This window comes from Triturus cristatus, chromosome 8 (assembly GCF_964204655.1).
Source record: "Triturus cristatus chromosome 8, aTriCri1.1, whole genome shotgun sequence".
NCBI lineage: Eukaryota > Metazoa > Chordata > Amphibia > Caudata > Salamandridae > Triturus > Triturus cristatus.
The window spans coordinates 1,298,325,578-1,298,342,404 of record NC_140591.1 but is presented as its reverse complement, the minus strand read 5'-3'; positions in this window follow the sequence as shown (position 1 = coordinate 1,298,342,404).

Sequence of the window (16,827 nt, the reverse complement as noted above, 5' to 3'; positions counted from 1 at the left end):
AAGAAGCAAGAGACATGCAGAAAGTAGCAAGAGAGGTGCAAAAAGAAGCAAGAAAGGTGCAGAAAAAAGAGAGTGAGTTGCAGAAAGAGGCAAGTGCGGTACAGAAAGAAGCAAGAGAGGTGCAGAAACAAGAGAGTAAGGTGCAGAAAGAGGCAAGAGAGGTGCAGGAAGAGATAAGACAAGTCCAGAAAGAGGCACAAGAGGTGCAGCAAGAGGCAAGAGAGGTGCAGAAAGATGAAGAAATGCACCAAAGAGGCAAGTGAGGTGCAGAAAGAGGCAAGAGAGGTACAGAAAGATGAAGAAAGGCACCAAAGAGGCGAGTGAGATACAGGAAGAGGCAAGAAAGGTAAAGGATGCGGAAGTGGAAGAAAGGTGCAGAAAGAGGCAAGAGAGGTGCAGAAACAGGAAGAAAGGTACAGAGAAAGGCAAGAAAGGTGCAGACAGAGGCAAGATCGATGCAAAAGAGGCAAGAGAGGTGAATAAAGAGGAAGATAAAGGTGCAGAAAGAGGAAGAACGGTGCAGACAGAAGAAAGAGAAGTGCAGAAAGAAGCAAGAGAGGAGCAGAAAGAAAAAAGAGAGGTGCGGAAACAAGAGAGTAAGGTGCAGAAAGAGGCAAGTGAGGTGTAGAAAGAAGCAAGAGAGGTACTGAAAGAAGGAAGAGAGGTTCAGAAACATGAAGAAAGGCACAGAAAGAGGCAACAGAGGTACAGAGAGAGGCAACAGAGGTGCAGAAACAAGAGAGTAAGGTGCAGCAACAGGCAAGGGAGATGCAGAAAGAGGCAAGAGAGGTACCGAAAGATGAGTGTGAGGTGCAGCAAGAAGAAGAAAGGTACAGAAAGAAGCAAGAGATGTGCAGAAAGTTACAAGAGAGATGCAGCAGAAAGAAGCAAGAGAGGTGCAGGAAAAAGTGAGTGAGGTACAGAAAAAAGGCAAGTGAGGTGCTGAAAGAAGCAAGAGAGGTGCATAAAAAAGGAAGCAATGTGCAAAAGACACAAGAGAAGTACAGAAAGAGGCAAAAGAGGTACAGAAAGATGCAAAAGGTACAGAAAAAGGCAAGATAAGTGCAGAAAGAGGCAACTGAACTGCAGAAAGAAGAAGAAAGGTGCAGAAAGGGGCAGACAGGTGCAGAATGAAGAAGAAAGGCTCAAAAAGAGCACAAAATGTACAGAAACAAGCAATAGAAGAGTAAAAAGAAGCAAGAGATATCCAGAAAGAAGCAAGAGGGGTGCAAAAAGAAAAGTGTGTGGTACAGAAAGCGGTAACTGAGGTGCAGAAATAGGAAAGAGATGTGCAGATAGAAGCAAGAGAGGTGCAGAAAGAAGCAAGAGAAGTGCAAAAAGATGAAAAAAGGTGCAGAAAGTTAAGAAAAGTGTGGAAAGAGGCAAGAGAGGTGCAGAAAGAGGAAGAAAGGTGCAGAAAGAGGCAAGAGAGTTGCAGTAAGAGGCATTCGAGGTATAGAAAGAAGCCAGAGAGGTACAGAAAGAGGCAAGAGAGGTGCAGTAAGAGGCAAGAGAGGTCCTGAAAGAAGAGAGTGAAGTGCAGAAAGAGGAAGAAAGGTACAGAAAGAAGCAAGAGACATGCAGAAAGTAGCAAGGGAGGTGCAGAAATAAGCTCGAGAGCTGCAGAAAGAGGCAAGAGAGATACAGAAAGAGGCAAGGGAGGTGCAGAAACAAGAGAGTAAGGTGCAGAAAGAGGCAAGTGAGGTGCAGAAAGAGGCAAGAGAGGTGTGGAAAGAAGCAAGAGAGGTGCAGAAACAGGAAGAAAAGCACAGAAAGAGGAAAGAAAGGTACAGAAAGAGGCAAGAGAGGTACAGTAAGAGGCAAGAGAGGTCCTGAAAGAAGAGAGTGAAGTGCAGAAAGAGGAGGAAATGTACAGAAAGAAGCAAGAGAAATGCAGAAAGTAGCAAGAGAGGTGCAGAAATAAGCAAGAGAGATGCAGAAAGAGGCAAGAGAGATACAGAAAGTGGCAAAAGAGGTGCAGAAACAAGAGAGTAAGGTGCAGAAAGAGGCAATTGAGGTGTAGAAAGAAGCAAGAGAGGTACTGAAAGAAGGAAGAGAGGTTCAGAAACATGAAGAAAGGCACAGAAAGAGGCAACAGAGGTACAGAGAGAGGCAACAGAGGTGCAGAAACAAGAGAGTAAGGTGCAGCAACAGGCAAGGGAGATGCAGAAAGAGGCAAGAGAGGTACCGAAAGATGAGTGTGAGGTGCAGCAAGAAGAAGAAAGGTACAGAAAGAAGCAAGAGATGTGCAGAAAGTTACAAGAGAGATGCAGCAGAAAGAAGCAAGAGAGGTGCAGGAAAAAGTGAGTGAGGTACAGAAAAAAGGCAAGTGAGGTGCTGAAAGAAGCAAGAGAGGTGCATAAAAAAGGAAGCAATGTGCAAAAGACACAAGAGAAGTACAGAAAGAGGCAAAAGAGGTACAGAAAGATGCAAAAGGTACAGAAAAAGGCAAGATAAGTGCAGAAAGAGGCAACTGAACTGCAGAAAGAAGAAGAAAGGTGCAGAAAGGGGCAGACAGGTGCAGAATGAAGAAGAAAGGCTCAAAAAGAGCACAAAATGTACAGAAACAAGCAATAGAAGAGTAAAAAGAAGCAAGAGATATCCAGAAAGAAGCAAGAGGGGTGCAAAAAGAAAAGTGTGTGGTACAGAAAGCGGTAACTGAGGTGCAGAAATAGGAAAGAGATGTGCAGATAGAAGCAAGAGAGGTGCAGAAAGAAGCAAGAGAAGTGCAAAAAGATGAAAAAAGGTGCAGAAAGTTAAGAAAAGTGTGGAAAGAGGCAAGAGAGGTGCAGAAAGAGGAAGAAAGGTGCAGAAAGAGGCAAGAGAGTTGCAGTAAGAGGCATTCGAGGTATAGAAAGAAGCCAGAGAGGTACAGAAAGAGGCAAGAGAGGTGCAGTAAGAGGCAAGAGAGGTCCTGAAAGAAGAGAGTGAAGTGCAGAAAGAGGAAGAAAGGTACAGAAAGAAGCAAGAGACATGCAGAAAGTAGCAAGGGAGGTGCAGAAATAAGCTCGAGAGCTGCAGAAAGAGGCAAGAGAGATACAGAAAGAGGCAAGGGAGGTGCAGAAACAAGAGAGTAAGGTGCAGAAAGAGGCAAGTGAGGTGCAGAAAGAGGCAAGAGAGGTGTGGAAAGAAGCAAGAGAGGTGCAGAAACAGGAAGAAAAGCACAGAAAGAGGAAAGAAAGGTACAGAAAGAGGCAAGAGAGGTACAGTAAGAGGCAAGAGAGGTCCTGAAAGAAGAGAGTGAAGTGCAGAAAGAGGAGGAAATGTACAGAAAGAAGCAAGAGAAATGCAGAAAGTAGCAAGAGAGGTGCAGAAATAAGCAAGAGAGATGCAGAAAGAGGCAAGAGAGATACAGAAAGTGGCAAAAGAGGTGCAGAAACAAGAGAGTAAGGTGCAGAAAGAGGCAATTGAGGTGTAGAAAGAAGCAAGAGAGGTACAGAAAGAAGGAAGAGAGGTGCAGAAACATGAAGAAAGGCACAGAAAGAGGCAAGAGAGGTACAGAAAGAGGCAAGAGGGGTGAAGAAAGAAGCAAGAGAGGTACAGAAAGAGGCTAGAACTACAGAAAGAGGCAAGAGAGGTGCAGAAAAAAGAGAGTGAGGTGTAGATAGAGGAAGAATAATTCAGAAAGAAGCAAGAGATATGCAGAAAGTAGCAAGAGAGGTGCAGAAAAAAGTAAGAGAGGTACAGAAAGAAGAGAGTGAGGTGCAGAAAGAGGCAAGTGAGGTATAGAAAGAAGCAAGAGAGGTACAGAAAGAAGGAAGAGAGGTACAGAAACATGAAGAAAGGCACAGAAAGAGGCAAGAGAGGTACAGAAAGAGGCAAGAGGGGTGAAGAAAGAAGAGTGAGGTGCAGAAAGAGGAAGAAAGGTACAGAAAGAAGCAAGAGCCATGCAGAAAGTAGCAAGAGAGGTGCAAAAAGAAGCAAGAAAGGTGCAGAAAAAAGAGAGTGAGTTGCAGAAAGAGGCAAGTGCGGTACAGAAAGAAGCAAGAGAGGTGCAGAAACCAGAGAGTAAGGTGCAGAAAGAGGCAAGAGAGGTGCAGGAAGAGATAAGACAAGTCCAGAAAGAGGCACGAGAGGTGCAGCAAGAGGCAAGAGAGGTGCAGAAAGATGAAGAAATGCACCAAAGAGGCAAGTGAGGTGCAGAAAGAGGCAAGAGAGGTACAGAAAGATGAAGAAAGGCACCAAAGAGACGAGTGAGATACAGGAAGAGGCAAGAAAGGTAAAGGATGCGGAAGTGGAAGAAAGGTGCAGAAAGAGGCAAGAGAGGTGCAGAAACAGGAAGAAAGGTACAGAGAAAGGCAAGAAAGGTGCAGACAGAGGCAAGATCGATGCAAAAGAGGCAAGAGAGGTGAAGAAAGAGGAAGATAAAGGTGCAGAAAGAGGAAGAACGGTGCAGACAGAAGAAAGAGAAGTGCAGAAAGAAGCAAGAGAGGAGCAGAAAGAAAAAAGAGAGGTGCGGAAACAAGAGAGTAAGGTGCAGAAAGAGGCAAGAGAGGTGCAGAAAGAGGAAGAAAGGTACAGAAAGAGGCAAGTGAGGTATAGCAAGAGGCAAGAGAGGTGCAGAAATAGGAAGAAAGGCACCGAAGAGGAAAGTGAGGTACAGAAAGAGACAAGAGAGGTGCAGAAAGAGGCAAGTGAGGTGCAAAAAGAGGCATGAAAGGTAAAGGATGAGGAAGTGGAAGAAAGGTGCAGAAAGAGGTAAGAGAGGTGCAGAAAGAAACAAGAAAGACACGGAAAGAGGCAAGTGAGGTGCAGTAAGAGGCAAGAGAGGTGTAGCAAGAAGCAAGATAGGTACAGAAAGAGGCTAGAACTACAGAAAGAAGCAAGAGAAGTGCAGAAAGAAGAGAGTGAGGTGTAGATAGAGGAGGAAAGATTCAGAAAGAAGCAAGAGACATTCAGAAAGTAGCAAGAGAGGTGCAGAAAAAAGTAAGAGAGGTGCAGAAAGAAGAGAGTGAGGTGCAGAAAGAGGCATGTGAGGTGTAGAAAGAAGCAAGAGAGGTACTGAAAGAAGGAAGAGAGGTTCAGAAACATGAAGAAAGGCACAGAAAGAGGCAACAGAGGTACAGAGAGAGGCAAGAGAGGTGCAGAAACAAGAGAGTAAGGTGCAGCAACAGGCAAGGGAGATGCAGAAAGAGGCAAGAGAGGTACAGAAAGATGAGTGTGAGGTGCAGAAAGAAGAAGAAAGGTACAGAAAGAAGCAAGAGATGTGCAGAAAGTTACAAGAGAGATGCAGCAGAAAGAAGCAAGAGAGGTGCAGGAAAAAGTGAGTGAGGTACAGAAAAAGGCAAGTGAGGTGCTGAAAGAAGCAAGAGAGGTGCATAAAAAAGGAAGCAATGTGCAAAAGACACAAGAGAAGTACAGAAAGAGGCAAAAGAGGTACAGAAAGATGCAAAAGGTACAGAAAAAGGCAAGATAAGTGCAGAAAGAGGCAACTGAACTGCAGAAAGAAGAAGAAAGGTGCAGAAAGGGGCAGACAGGTGCAGAATGAAGAAGAAAGGCTCAGAAAGAGCACAAAATGTACAGAAACAAGCAATAGAAGAGTAAAAAGAAGCAAGAGATATCCAGAAAGAAGCAAGAGGGGTGCAAAAAGAAAAGTGTGTGGTACAGAAAGAGGTAACTGAGGTGCAGAAATAGGAAAGAGATGTGCAGATACAAGCAAGAGAGGTGCAGAAAGAAGCAAGAGAAGTGCAAAAAGATGAAAAAAGGTGCAGAAAGTTAAGAAAAGTGTGGAAAGAGGCAAGAGAGGTGCAGAAAGAGGAAGAAAGGTGCAGAAAGAGGCAAGAGAGTTGCAGTAAGAGGCATTTGAGGTATAGAAAGAAGCCAGAGAGGTACAGAAAGAGGCAAGAGAGGTGCAGTAAGAGGCAAGAGAGGTCCTGAAAGAAGAGAGTGAAGTGCAGAAAGAGGAAGAAAGGTACAGAAAGAAGCAAGAGACATGCAGAAAGTAGCAAGAGAGGTGCAGAAATAAGCTCGAGAGCTGCAGAAAGAGGCAAGAGAGATACAGAAAGAGGCAAGGGAGGTGCAGAAACAAGAGAGTAAGGTGCAGAAAGAGGCAAGTGAGGTGCAGAAAGAGGCAAGAGAGGCGTAGAAAGAAGCAAGAGAGGTGCAGAAACAGGAAGAAAAGCACAGAAAGAGGCAAGAAAGGTACAGAAAGAGGCAAGAGAGGCACAGTAAGAGGCAAGAGAAGTCCTGAAAGAAGAGAGTGAAGTGCAGAAAGAGGAGGAAATGTACAGAAAGAAGCAAGAGAAATGCAGAAAGTAGCAAGAGAGGTGCAGAAATAAGCAAGAGAGATGCAGAAAGAGGCAAGAGAGATACAGAAAGTGGCAAAAGAGGTGCAGAAACAAGAGAGTAAGGTGCAGAAAGAGGCAATTGAGGTGTAGAAAGAAGCAAGAGAGGTACAGAAAGAAGGAAGAGAGGTGCAGAAACATGAAGAAAGGCACAGAAAGAGGCAAGAGAGGTACAGAAAGAGGCAAGAGGGGTGAAGAAAGAAGCAAGAGAGGTACAGAAAGAGGCTAGAACTACAGAAAAAGGCAAGAGAGGTGCAGAAAAAAGAGAGTGAGGTGTAGATAGAGGAAGAATAATTCAGAAAGAAGCAAGAGATATGCAGAAAGTAGCAAGAGAGGTGCAGAAAAAAGTAAGAGAGGTACAGAAAGAAGAGAGTGAGGTGCAGAAAGAGGCAAGTGAGGTATAGAAAGAAGCAAGAGAGGTACAGAAAGAAGGAAGAGAGGTACAGAAACATGAAGAAAGGCACAGAAAGAGGCAAGAGAGGTACAGAAAGAGGCAAGAGGGGTGAAGAAAGAAGAGTGAGGTGCAGAAAGAGGAAGAAAGGTACAGAAAGAAGCAAGAGACATGCAGAAAGTAGCAAGAGAGGTGCAAAAAGAAGCAAGAAAGGTGCAGAAAAAAGAGAGTGAGTTGCAGAAAGAGGCAAGTGCGGTACAGAAAGAAGCAAGAGAGGTGCAGAAACAAGAGAGTAAGGTGCAGAAAGAGGCAAGAGAGGTGCAGGAAGAGATAAGACAAGTCCAGAAAGAGGCACGAGAGGTGCAGCAAGAGGCAAGAGAGGTGCAGAAAGATGAAGAAATGCACCAAAGAGGCAAGTGAGGTGCAGAAAGAGGCAAGAGAGGTACAGAAAGATGAAGAAAGGCACCAAAGAGGTGAGTGAGATACAGGAAGAGGCAAGAAAGGTAAAGGATGCGGAAGTGGAAGAAAGGTGCAGAAAGAGGCAAGAGAGGTGCAGAAACAGGAAGAAAGGTACAGAGAAAGGCAAGAAAGGTGCAGACAGAGGCAAGATCGATGCAAAAGAGGCAAGAGAGGTGAATAAAGAGGAAGATAAAGGTGCAGAAAGAGGAAGAACGGTGCAGACAGAAGAAAGAGAAGTGCAGAAAGAAGCAAGAGAGGAGCAGAAAGAAAAAAGAGAGGTGCGGAAACAAGAGAGTAAGGTGCAGAAAGAGGCAAGTGAGGTGTAGAAAGAAGCAAGAGAGGTACTGAAAGAAGGAAGAGAGGTTCAGAAACATGAAGAAAGGCACAGAAAGAGGCAACAGAGGTACAGAGAGAGGCAACAGAGGTGCAGAAACAAGAGAGTAAGGTGCAGCAACAGGCAAGGGAGATGCAGAAAGAGGCAAGAGAGGTACCGAAAGATGAGTGTGAGGTGCAGCAAGAAGAAGAAAGGTACAGAAAGAAGCAAGAGATGTGCAGAAAGTTACAAGAGAGATGCAGCAGAAAGAAGCAAGAGAGGTGCAGGAAAAAGTGAGTGAGGTACAGAAAAAAGGCAAGTGAGGTGCTGAAAGAAGCAAGAGAGGTGCATAAAAAAGGAAGCAATGTGCAAAAGACACAAGAGAAGTACAGAAAGAGGCAAAAGAGGTACAGAAAGATGCAAAAGGTACAGAAAAAGGCAAGATAAGTGCAGAAAGAGGCAACTGAACTGCAGAAAGAAGAAGAAAGGTGCAGAAAGGGGCAGACAGGTGCAGAATGAAGAAGAAAGGCTCAAAAAGAGCACAAAATGTACAGAAACAAGCAATAGAAGAGTAAAAAGAAGCAAGAGATATCCAGAAAGAAGCAAGAGGGGTGCAAAAAGAAAAGTGTGTGGTACAGAAAGCGGTAACTGAGGTGCAGAAATAGGAAAGAGATGTGCAGATAGAAGCAAGAGAGGTGCAGAAAGAAGCAAGAGAAGTGCAAAAAGATGAAAAAAGGTGCAGAAAGTTAAGAAAAGTGTGGAAAGAGGCAAGAGAGGTGCAGAAAGAGGAAGAAAGGTGCAGAAAGAGGTAAGAGAGTTGCAGTAAGAGGCATTCGAGGTATAGAAAGAAGCCAGAGAGGTACAGAAAGAGGCAAGAGAGGTGCAGTAAGAGGCAAGAGAGGTCCTGAAAGAAGAGAGTGAAGTGCAGAAAGAGGAAGAAAGGTACAGAAAGAAGCAAGAGACATGCAGAAAGTAGCAAGGGAGGTGCAGAAATAAGCTCGAGAGCTGCAGAAAGAGGCAAGAGAGATACAGAAAGAGGCAAGGGAGGTGCAGAAACAAGAGAGTAAGGTGCAGAAAGAGGCAAGTGAGGTGCAGAAAGAGGCAAGAGAGGTGTGGAAAGAAGCAAGAGAGGTGCAGAAACAGGAAGAAAAGCACAGAAAGAGGAAAGAAAGGTACAGAAAGAGGCAAGAGAGGTACAGTAAGAGGCAAGAGAGGTCCTGAAAGAAGAGAGTGAAGTGCAGAAAGAGGAGGAAATGTACAGAAAGAAGCAAGAGAAATGCAGAAAGTAGCAAGAGAGGTGCAGAAATAAGCAAGAGAGATGCAGAAAGAGGCAAGAGAGATACAGAAAGTGGCAAAAGAGGTGCAGAAACAAGAGAGTAAGGTGCAGAAAGAGGCAATTGAGGTGTAGAAAGAAGCAAGAGAGGTACAGAAAGAAGGAAGAGAGGTGCAGAAACATGAAGAAAGGCACAGAAAGAGGCAAGAGAGGTACAGAAAGAGGCAAGAGGGGTGAAGAAAGAAGCAAGAGAGGTACAGAAAGAGGCTAGAACTACAGAAAGAGGCAAGAGAGGTGCAGAAAAAAGAGAGTGAGGTGTAGATAGAGGAAGAATAATTCAGAAAGAAGCAAGAGATATGCAGAAAGTAGCAAGAGAGGTGCAGAAAAAAGTAAGAGAGGTACAGAAAGAAGAGAGTGAGGTGCAGAAAGAGGCAAGTGAGGTATAGAAAGAAGCAAGAGAGGTACAGAAAGAAGGAAGAGAGGTACAGAAACATGAAGAAAGGCACAGAAAGAGGCAAGAGAGGTACAGAAAGAGGCAAGAGGGGTGAAGAAAGAAGAGTGAGGTGCAGAAAGAGGAAGAAAGGTACAGAAAGAAGCAAGAGACATGCAGAAAGTAGCAAGAGAGGTGCAAAAAGAAGCAAGAAAGGTGCAGAAAAAAGAGAGTGAGTTGCAGAAAGAGGCAAGTGCGGTACAGAAAGAAGCAAGAGAGGTGCAGAAACCAGAGAGTAAGGTGCAGAAAGAGGCAAGAGAGGTGCAGGAAGAGATAAGACAAGTCCAGAAAGAGGCACGAGAGGTGCAGCAAGAGGCAAGAGAGGTGCAGAAAGATGAAGAAATGCACCAAAGAGGCAAGTGAGGTGCAGAAAGAGGCAAGAGAGGTACAGAAAGATGAAGAAAGGCACCAAAGAGGCGAGTGAGATACAGGAAGAGGCAAGAAAGGTAAAGGATGCGGAAGTGGAAGAAAGGTGCAGAAAGAGGCAAGAGAGGTGCAGAAACAGGAAGAAAGGTACAGAGAAAGGCAAGAAAGGTGCAGACAGAGGCAAGATCGATGCAAAAGAGGCAAGAGAGGTGAAGAAAGAGGAAGATAAAGGTGCAGAAAGAGGAAGAACGGTGCAGACAGAAGAAAGAGAAGTGCAGAAAGAAGCAAGAGAGGAGCAGAAAGAAAAAAGAGAGGTGCGGAAGCAAGAGACTAAGGTGCAGAAAGAGGCAAGAGAGGTGCAGAAAGAGGAAGAAAGGTACAGAAAGAGGCAAGTGAGGGAAAGAGGCAAGAGAGGTGCAGAAATAGGAAGAAAGGCACCGAAGAGGAAAGTGAGGTACAGAAAGAGACAAGAGAGGTGCAGAAAGAGGCAAGTGAGGTGCAAAAAGAGGCATGAAAGGTAAAGGATGAGGAAGTGGAAGAAAGGTGCAGGAAGAGGTAAGAGAGGTGCAGAAAGAAGCAAGAAAGACACGGAAAGAGGCAAGTGAGGTGCAGTAAGAGGCAAGAGAGGTGTAGCAAGAAGCAAGATAGGTACAGAAAGAGGCTAGAACTACAGAAAGAAGCAAGAGAAGTGCAGAAAGAAGAGAGTGAGGTGTAGATAGAGGAGGAAAGATTCAGAAAGAAGCAAGAGACATTCAGAAAGTAGCAAGAGAGGTGCAGAAAAAAGTAAGAGAGGTGCAGAAAGAAGAGAGTGAGGTGCAGAAAGAGGCAAGTGGGGTGTAGAAAGAAGTAAGAGAGGTACTGAAAGAAGGAAGAGAGGTTCAGAAACATGAAGAAAGGCACAGAAAGAGGAAACAGAGGTACAGAGAGAGGCAACAGAGGTGCAGAAACAAGAGAGTAAGGTGCAGCAACAGGCAAGGGAGATGCAGAAAGAGGCAAGAGAGGTACAGAAAGATGAGTGTGAGGTGCAGAAAGAAGAAGAAAGGTACAGAAAGAAGCAAGAGATGTGCAGAAAGTTACAAGAGAGATGCAGCAGAAAGAAGCAAGAGAGGTGCAGGAAAAAGTGAGTGAGGTACAGAAAAAAGGCAAGTGAGGTGCTGAAAGAAGCAAGAGAGGTGCATAAAAAAGGAAGCAATGTGCAAAAGACACAAGAGAAGTACAGAAAGAGGCAAAAGAGGTACAGAAAGATGCAAAAGGTACAGAAAAAGGCAAGATAAGTGCAGAAAGAGGCAACTGAACTGCAGAAAGAAGAAGAAAGGTGCAGAAAGGGGCAGACAGGTGCAGAATGAAGAAGGCTCAGAAAGAGCATAAAATGTACAGAAACAAGCAATAGAAGAGTAAAAAGAAGCAAGAGATATCCAGAAAGAAGCAAGAGGGGTGCAAAAAGAAAAGTGTGTGGTACAGAAAGAGGTAACTGAGGTGCAGAAATAGGAAAGAGATGTGCAGATAGAAGCAAGAGAGGTGCAGAAAGAAGCAAGAGAAGTGCAAAAAGATGAAAAAAGGTGCAGAAAGTTAAGAAAAGTGTGGAAAGAGGCAAGAGAGGTGCAGAAAGAGGAAGAAAGGTGCAGAAAGAGGCAAGAGAGTTGCAGTAAGAGGCATTCGAGGTATAGAAAGAAGCCAGAGAGGTACAGAAAGAGGCAAGAGAGGTGTAGTAAGAGGCAAGAGAGGTCCTGAAAGAATAGAGTGAAGTGCAGAAAGAGGAAGAAATATACAGAAAGAAGCAAGAGACATGCAGAAAGTAGCAAGAGAAGTGCAGAAATAAGCTTGAGAGCTGCAGAAAGAGGCAAGAGAGATACAGAAAGAGGCAAGGGAGGTGCAGAAACAAGAGAGTAAGGTGCAGAAAGAGGCAAGTGAGGTGCAGAAAGAGGCAAGAGAGGCGTAGAAAGAAGCAAGAGAGGTGCAGAAACAGGAAGAAAAGCACAGAAAGAGGCAAGAAAGGTACAGAAAGAGGCAGGAGAGGTACAGTAAGAGGCAAGAGAGGTCCTGAAAGAAGAGAGTGAAGTGCAGAAAGAGGAGGAAATGTACAGAAAGAAGCAAGAGAAATGCAGAAAGTAGCAAGAGAGGTGCAGAAATAAGCAAGAGAGATGCAGAAAGAGGCAAGAGAGATACAGAAAGTGGCAAAAGAGGTGCAGAAACAAGAGAGTAAGGTGCAGAAAGAGGCAATTGAGGTGTAGAAAGAAGCAAGAGAGGTACAGAAAGAAGGAAGAGAGGTGCAGAAACATGAAGAAAGGCACAGAAAGAGGCAAGAGAGGTACAGAAAGAGGCAAGAGGGGTGAAGAAAGAAGAGTGAGGTGCAGAAAGAGGAAGAAAGGTACAGAAAGAAGCAAGAGACGTGCAGAAAGTAGAAAGAGAGGTGCAGAAACAAGCCAGAAAGGTGCAGAAAGAAGAGAGTGAGTTACAGAAAGAGGCAAGTGAGATGCAAAAGATGCAAGAGAGGTACAGAAACAGGAAGAACGGTACAGGAAAAGGTAAGAGAGGTGCAGACAGAGGCAAGAGTGATGAAAAAGAGGCAAGAGAGGTGCAGAAAGAGGAAGATAGCGATGTAGAAAGAGGAAGAACGCTGCAGAGAGAAGAAAGAGAAGTGCAGAAAGAAGCAAGAGAGGAGCAGAAAGAAGCAAGAGAGGTGCAGAAACAAGAGAGTAAGGTGCAGAAAGAGGCAAGAGAGGTGCAAAAAGAGGCAGGAGAGCTGCAGAAAGAGGCAAGAGAGGTGAAGCAAGAGGCAAGAGTGGTGCAGAAAGATGAAGAAAGGCACCAAAGAGGCAAGTGAGGTGCAGAAAGAGGCAAGAGAGGTGCAGATAGAGGGGAGTGAGGTGCAGGAAGAGGCAAGAAAGGTAAAGGATGCGGAAGTGGAAGAAAGGTGCAGAAAGAGGCAAGAAAGGTACAGAAAGAAGCAAGAGAGGTGCAGAAACAGGAAGAAAGGTACAGAGAAAGGCAAGAGAGGTGCAGACAGAGGCAAGAGCGATGCAAAAGAGGCAAGAGAGGTGCAGAAAGAGGAAGTTAAAGGTGCAGAAAGAGGAAGAACGGTGCAGACAGAAGAAAGAGAAGTGCAGAAAGAAGCAAGAGAGGAGCAGAAAAAAAGAGAGGTGCAGAAACAAGAGAGTAAGGTGCAGAAAGAGGCAAGAGAGGTGCAGAAAGAGGAAGAAATGTACAGAAAGAGGCAAGTGAGGTATAGAAAGAGGCAAGAGAGGTACAGAAGGAGGCGAGATTGATGCAGAAAGAGGTATGACAAGTCCAGAAAGAGGCAAGAGAGGTGCAGCAAGAGGCAAGAGAGGTGCATAAAGAGGAAGAAAGGCACCGAAGAGGAAAGTGAGGTGCAGAAAGGGGTAAGAGAGGTGCAGAAAGAAGCAAGAAAGGTGCAAAAAGAGGCAAAATTGGTGCAGTAAGAGGCAAGAGAGGTGTAGATAGAAGCAAGAGAGGTACAGAAAGAGGCTAGAACTACAGAAAGAGGCAAGAGAGGTGCAGAAAAAAGAGAGTAAGGTGTAGATAGAGGAAGAATAATTCAGAAAGAAGCAAGAGATATGCAGAAAGTAGCAAGAGAGGTGCAGAAAAAAGTAAGAGAGGTACAGAAAGAAGAGAGTGAGGTGCAGAAAGAGGCAAGTGAGGTATAGAAAGAAGCAAGAGAGGTACAGAAAGAAGGAAGAGAGGTTCAGAAACACAAAGAAAGGCACAGAAATAGGCAACAGAGGTACAGAGAGAGGCAACAGAGGTGTAGAAACAAGAGAGTAAGGTGCAGCAACAGGCAAGGGAGGTTCAGAAAGAGGCAAGAGAGGTACAGAAAGAAGAGTGTGAGGTGCAGAAAGAGGAAGAAACGTACAGAAAGAAGTAAAGATGTACAGAAAGTTACAAGAGAGATGCAGAAAGAAGCAAGAGAGGTACAGGAAGAAGAGAGTGAGGTACAGAAAAAGGCAAGTGAGGTGCTGAAAGAAGCAAGAGAGGTGCATAAAAAAGGAAGCAATGTGCAAAAGACACATGAGAAGTACAGAAAGAGGCAAAAGAGGTACAGAAAGATGCAAGAGAGGTACAGAAAAAGGCAAGCTAAGTGCAGAAAGAGGCAAGTGAACTGCAGAAAGAAGAAGAAAGGTGCAGAAAGGGGCAGAAAGGTGCAGAATGATGAAGAAAGGCTCAGAAAGAGCACAAAAGGTACAGGAACAAGCAATAGAAGAGTAAAAAGAAGCAAGAGATGTACAGAAAGAAGCAAGAGGGGTGCAAAAAGAAGAGAGTGTGGTGCAGAAAGAGGCAACTGAGGTGCAGAAATAGGAAAGAGATGTGCAGATAGAAGCAAGAGAGGTGCAGAAAGAAGCAAGAGAATTGCAAAAAGAGGAAAAAAGGTGCAGAAAGTTAAGAAAAGTGTGGAAAGAGGCAAGAGAGGTGCAGAAAGAGGAAGAAAGGTGCAGAAAGAGGCAAGAGAGTTGCAGTAAGAGGCAATAGAGATAGAAAGAAGCAAGAGAGGTACAGAAAGAGGCATGAGAGGTGCAGTATGAGGCAAGAGAGGTCCTGAAAGAAGAGGGTGAAGTGCTGAAGAAGAAGAAAGGTACAGAAAGAAGCAAGAGACGTGCAGAAAGTAGCAAGAGAGGTGCAGAAATAGGCAAGAGAGGTACAGAAAGAGCCAAGAGAGATACAGAAAGAGGCAAGGGAAGTGCTGAACCAAGAGAGTAAGGTGCAGAAAGAAGCAAGTGAGGTGCAGAAAGAGGCAAGAGAGGTGTAGAAAGAAGCAAGAGAGGTGCAGAAACAGGAAGAAAAGCACAGAAAGAGGCAGAAAGGTAAAGAAAGAGGCAAGGGAGGTGGAGAAACAACAGAGTAAGGTGCAGAAAGAGGCAAGTGAAATGTAGAAAGAAGCAAGAGAGGTGCACAAAGAGGCAAAAGAGGTACATAAAGAGGCAGGAGAGGTGCAGAAAGAAGCAAGAAAGGTACAGAAAGAGGAAAGAGAGGTACTGTAAGAGGCAAGGGAGGTGCAGAAATGTTGGACAGGCCTCACAGACGGCTTGCTCCCTCCCCGCTCGACAGGGCCCGAACTCCGGCCCACCTGGCATATCCCCGCAACAAGCACCTGTACTCCGTCCCCCGACGGACCCTCGGCCCTCGGACCCCTACTCATCACGGGGTCCAGCCCCACCGGCTTTCCCGGCCGGGTCAAGCCGCCATCTTGGGCCCTGCACCACGCGGCCGCATGGCCTCCCCTCGACCCTAACCCCGGGCCTGGCCGGCCCCGACATCCCGGCACCACCATCCACCCAGGAGGTGAGCGGACCACTTGGCAGGTCAATGGGAGAACGAAGTGTCAAGGGCTCTCCCCCGCCAGGTGCCGAGCGCCCCCAGCTCCCCCAGGCACTGGCTCCACCCCCTGCTGGGTGTCTGGACACCTTCATCCCGGACCCTCCGACCTCCAAGTGCGAGGGTCCGGACATCAAAGGGCACCAGCCCTATAACTGAGGCAGCTCCGGAGCAGGAAGGCAGTTGTATCCTTGAGTCGAGAGACACCGAGTGAACTCAACCCTGACGGTCTACTGGCGCTGCCGTAGCCCGCTCTTGTGAACCATCGTCCTGCCTGCTGGCGCTGCCGCGGCCTTCTACAACAGTCATCTTCCTGGGACCTGCTGGCGCTGCCGCGGCCCGTTGTAACGACCATCCTCACCGGGACCTGCTGGCGCTGCCGCGGCCTTCTACAACAGTCATCTTCCTGGGACCTGCTGGCGCTGCCGCGGCCCGTTGTAACGACCATCCTCACCGGGACCTGCTGGCGCTGCCGCGGACCGTATATCTTCCGGGGACCTGCTGGCGCTGCCGCGGCCCGTTGTATCGACCATCCACACCGGGACCTGCTGGCGCTGCCGCGGCCCATACCACCTAACCACCAAGCTCGAGGATTGTGAGCTCATCATCATCTCATCCGAATTACCTGATTGGTAAATAGACTGTCCCGCTACCCCCTTCCCTACCTTGCGAGACTCTAATCGAGGGGACCCCTGAGTCCAGACCTCCTTGTACCAGTTAACCGTACTTTAAATAAGTGCTTATAAAGAACACTGAACCTTATCCGTGTGTGATATCTGTCTGTGGGGGGGAAGTTACTTGTCTGTACGATCGCGGGAGACGGCTCTCCCCGGAGACCTCTCCTCCTGACCCCGGCCGACCCTCCCGGTCCATCTACCTTTTCTAACATTGGTGGCCAGCGGCGCGATCCGAATCAACACGTAATCGTACAGAGAGTAGCTCACCCCACGACAAAGCACGATGTCGACCAAAGATAGCAGCCCCACCGAGAAGTTCCAAATGGAGAAATTAGAAGAATACAACCACCGCGAACTGAGACAATTTTGCATAGAACTTGGCATTGCTACCACCGGCCTAAGTACCAAGGATGACCTAAAGCGCGCTCTTGAGTCATGGACAGAAACTGGGGTCGCAGGACCCTCCGACCAAAGCAGCGTCACACCAGACCAAAACAGCATCACACCAGAGGGGAACGCCACGGCTCCCGAGGAGCGGAGAACGGGCCTCTCACAGGAGGAGATACGAGAAAGAGACAGAGTCAGATTACACGAATTAGAGATGGCACGACTCAAGATGGATGGGGAACTTAAGTTAGCTGAACAGAAAATCAACCTCGAGCATATGCGGCTTCGAGAGGAACGAGAAGAAAAGAAGAGACAAAGAGAACTGGAAGAGAAAAAAATAACGCTCGAGCACGAGCGCCGACTGGCGGAAATAGAACTGCGCAAACAGAATAAGGAACTGGGGGTGCCTGAGCGACCACACACCCCGGGGCCTATTGAGAAAAAAGTTCACATCCCCAAGGATGTGGTCCGCGAGTATGTCCGAGAAGACGACATACAACAGTGGTTTAAAGCCTATGAGATCGCAATGACCTCCCACCGGATCGACCGGAGTGATTGGGGAGCCGGACTTTGGGGGAGATTCATCAACGAGGGTCGCGATGCCCTGCTGCAGCTCCCCGATCACCAAATGTCGTCCTACGACCACATGAAGGCTGCCCTCCTCACCTGCTACGGCCTCACGCCCGAGATGTACCGCCAGAGGTTCAGAGATTGCACCCGGATCCCAGGTACAACTTGGGTGGAATACGTGAACTATTTCAGCCGGGCCTTCGAGGGTTGGATCAAGGGAAATCAGGTCACCACCTACGAACAACTCTTCAACCTTATGGTATGGGAGCACCTGTCAAACAACTGTTTC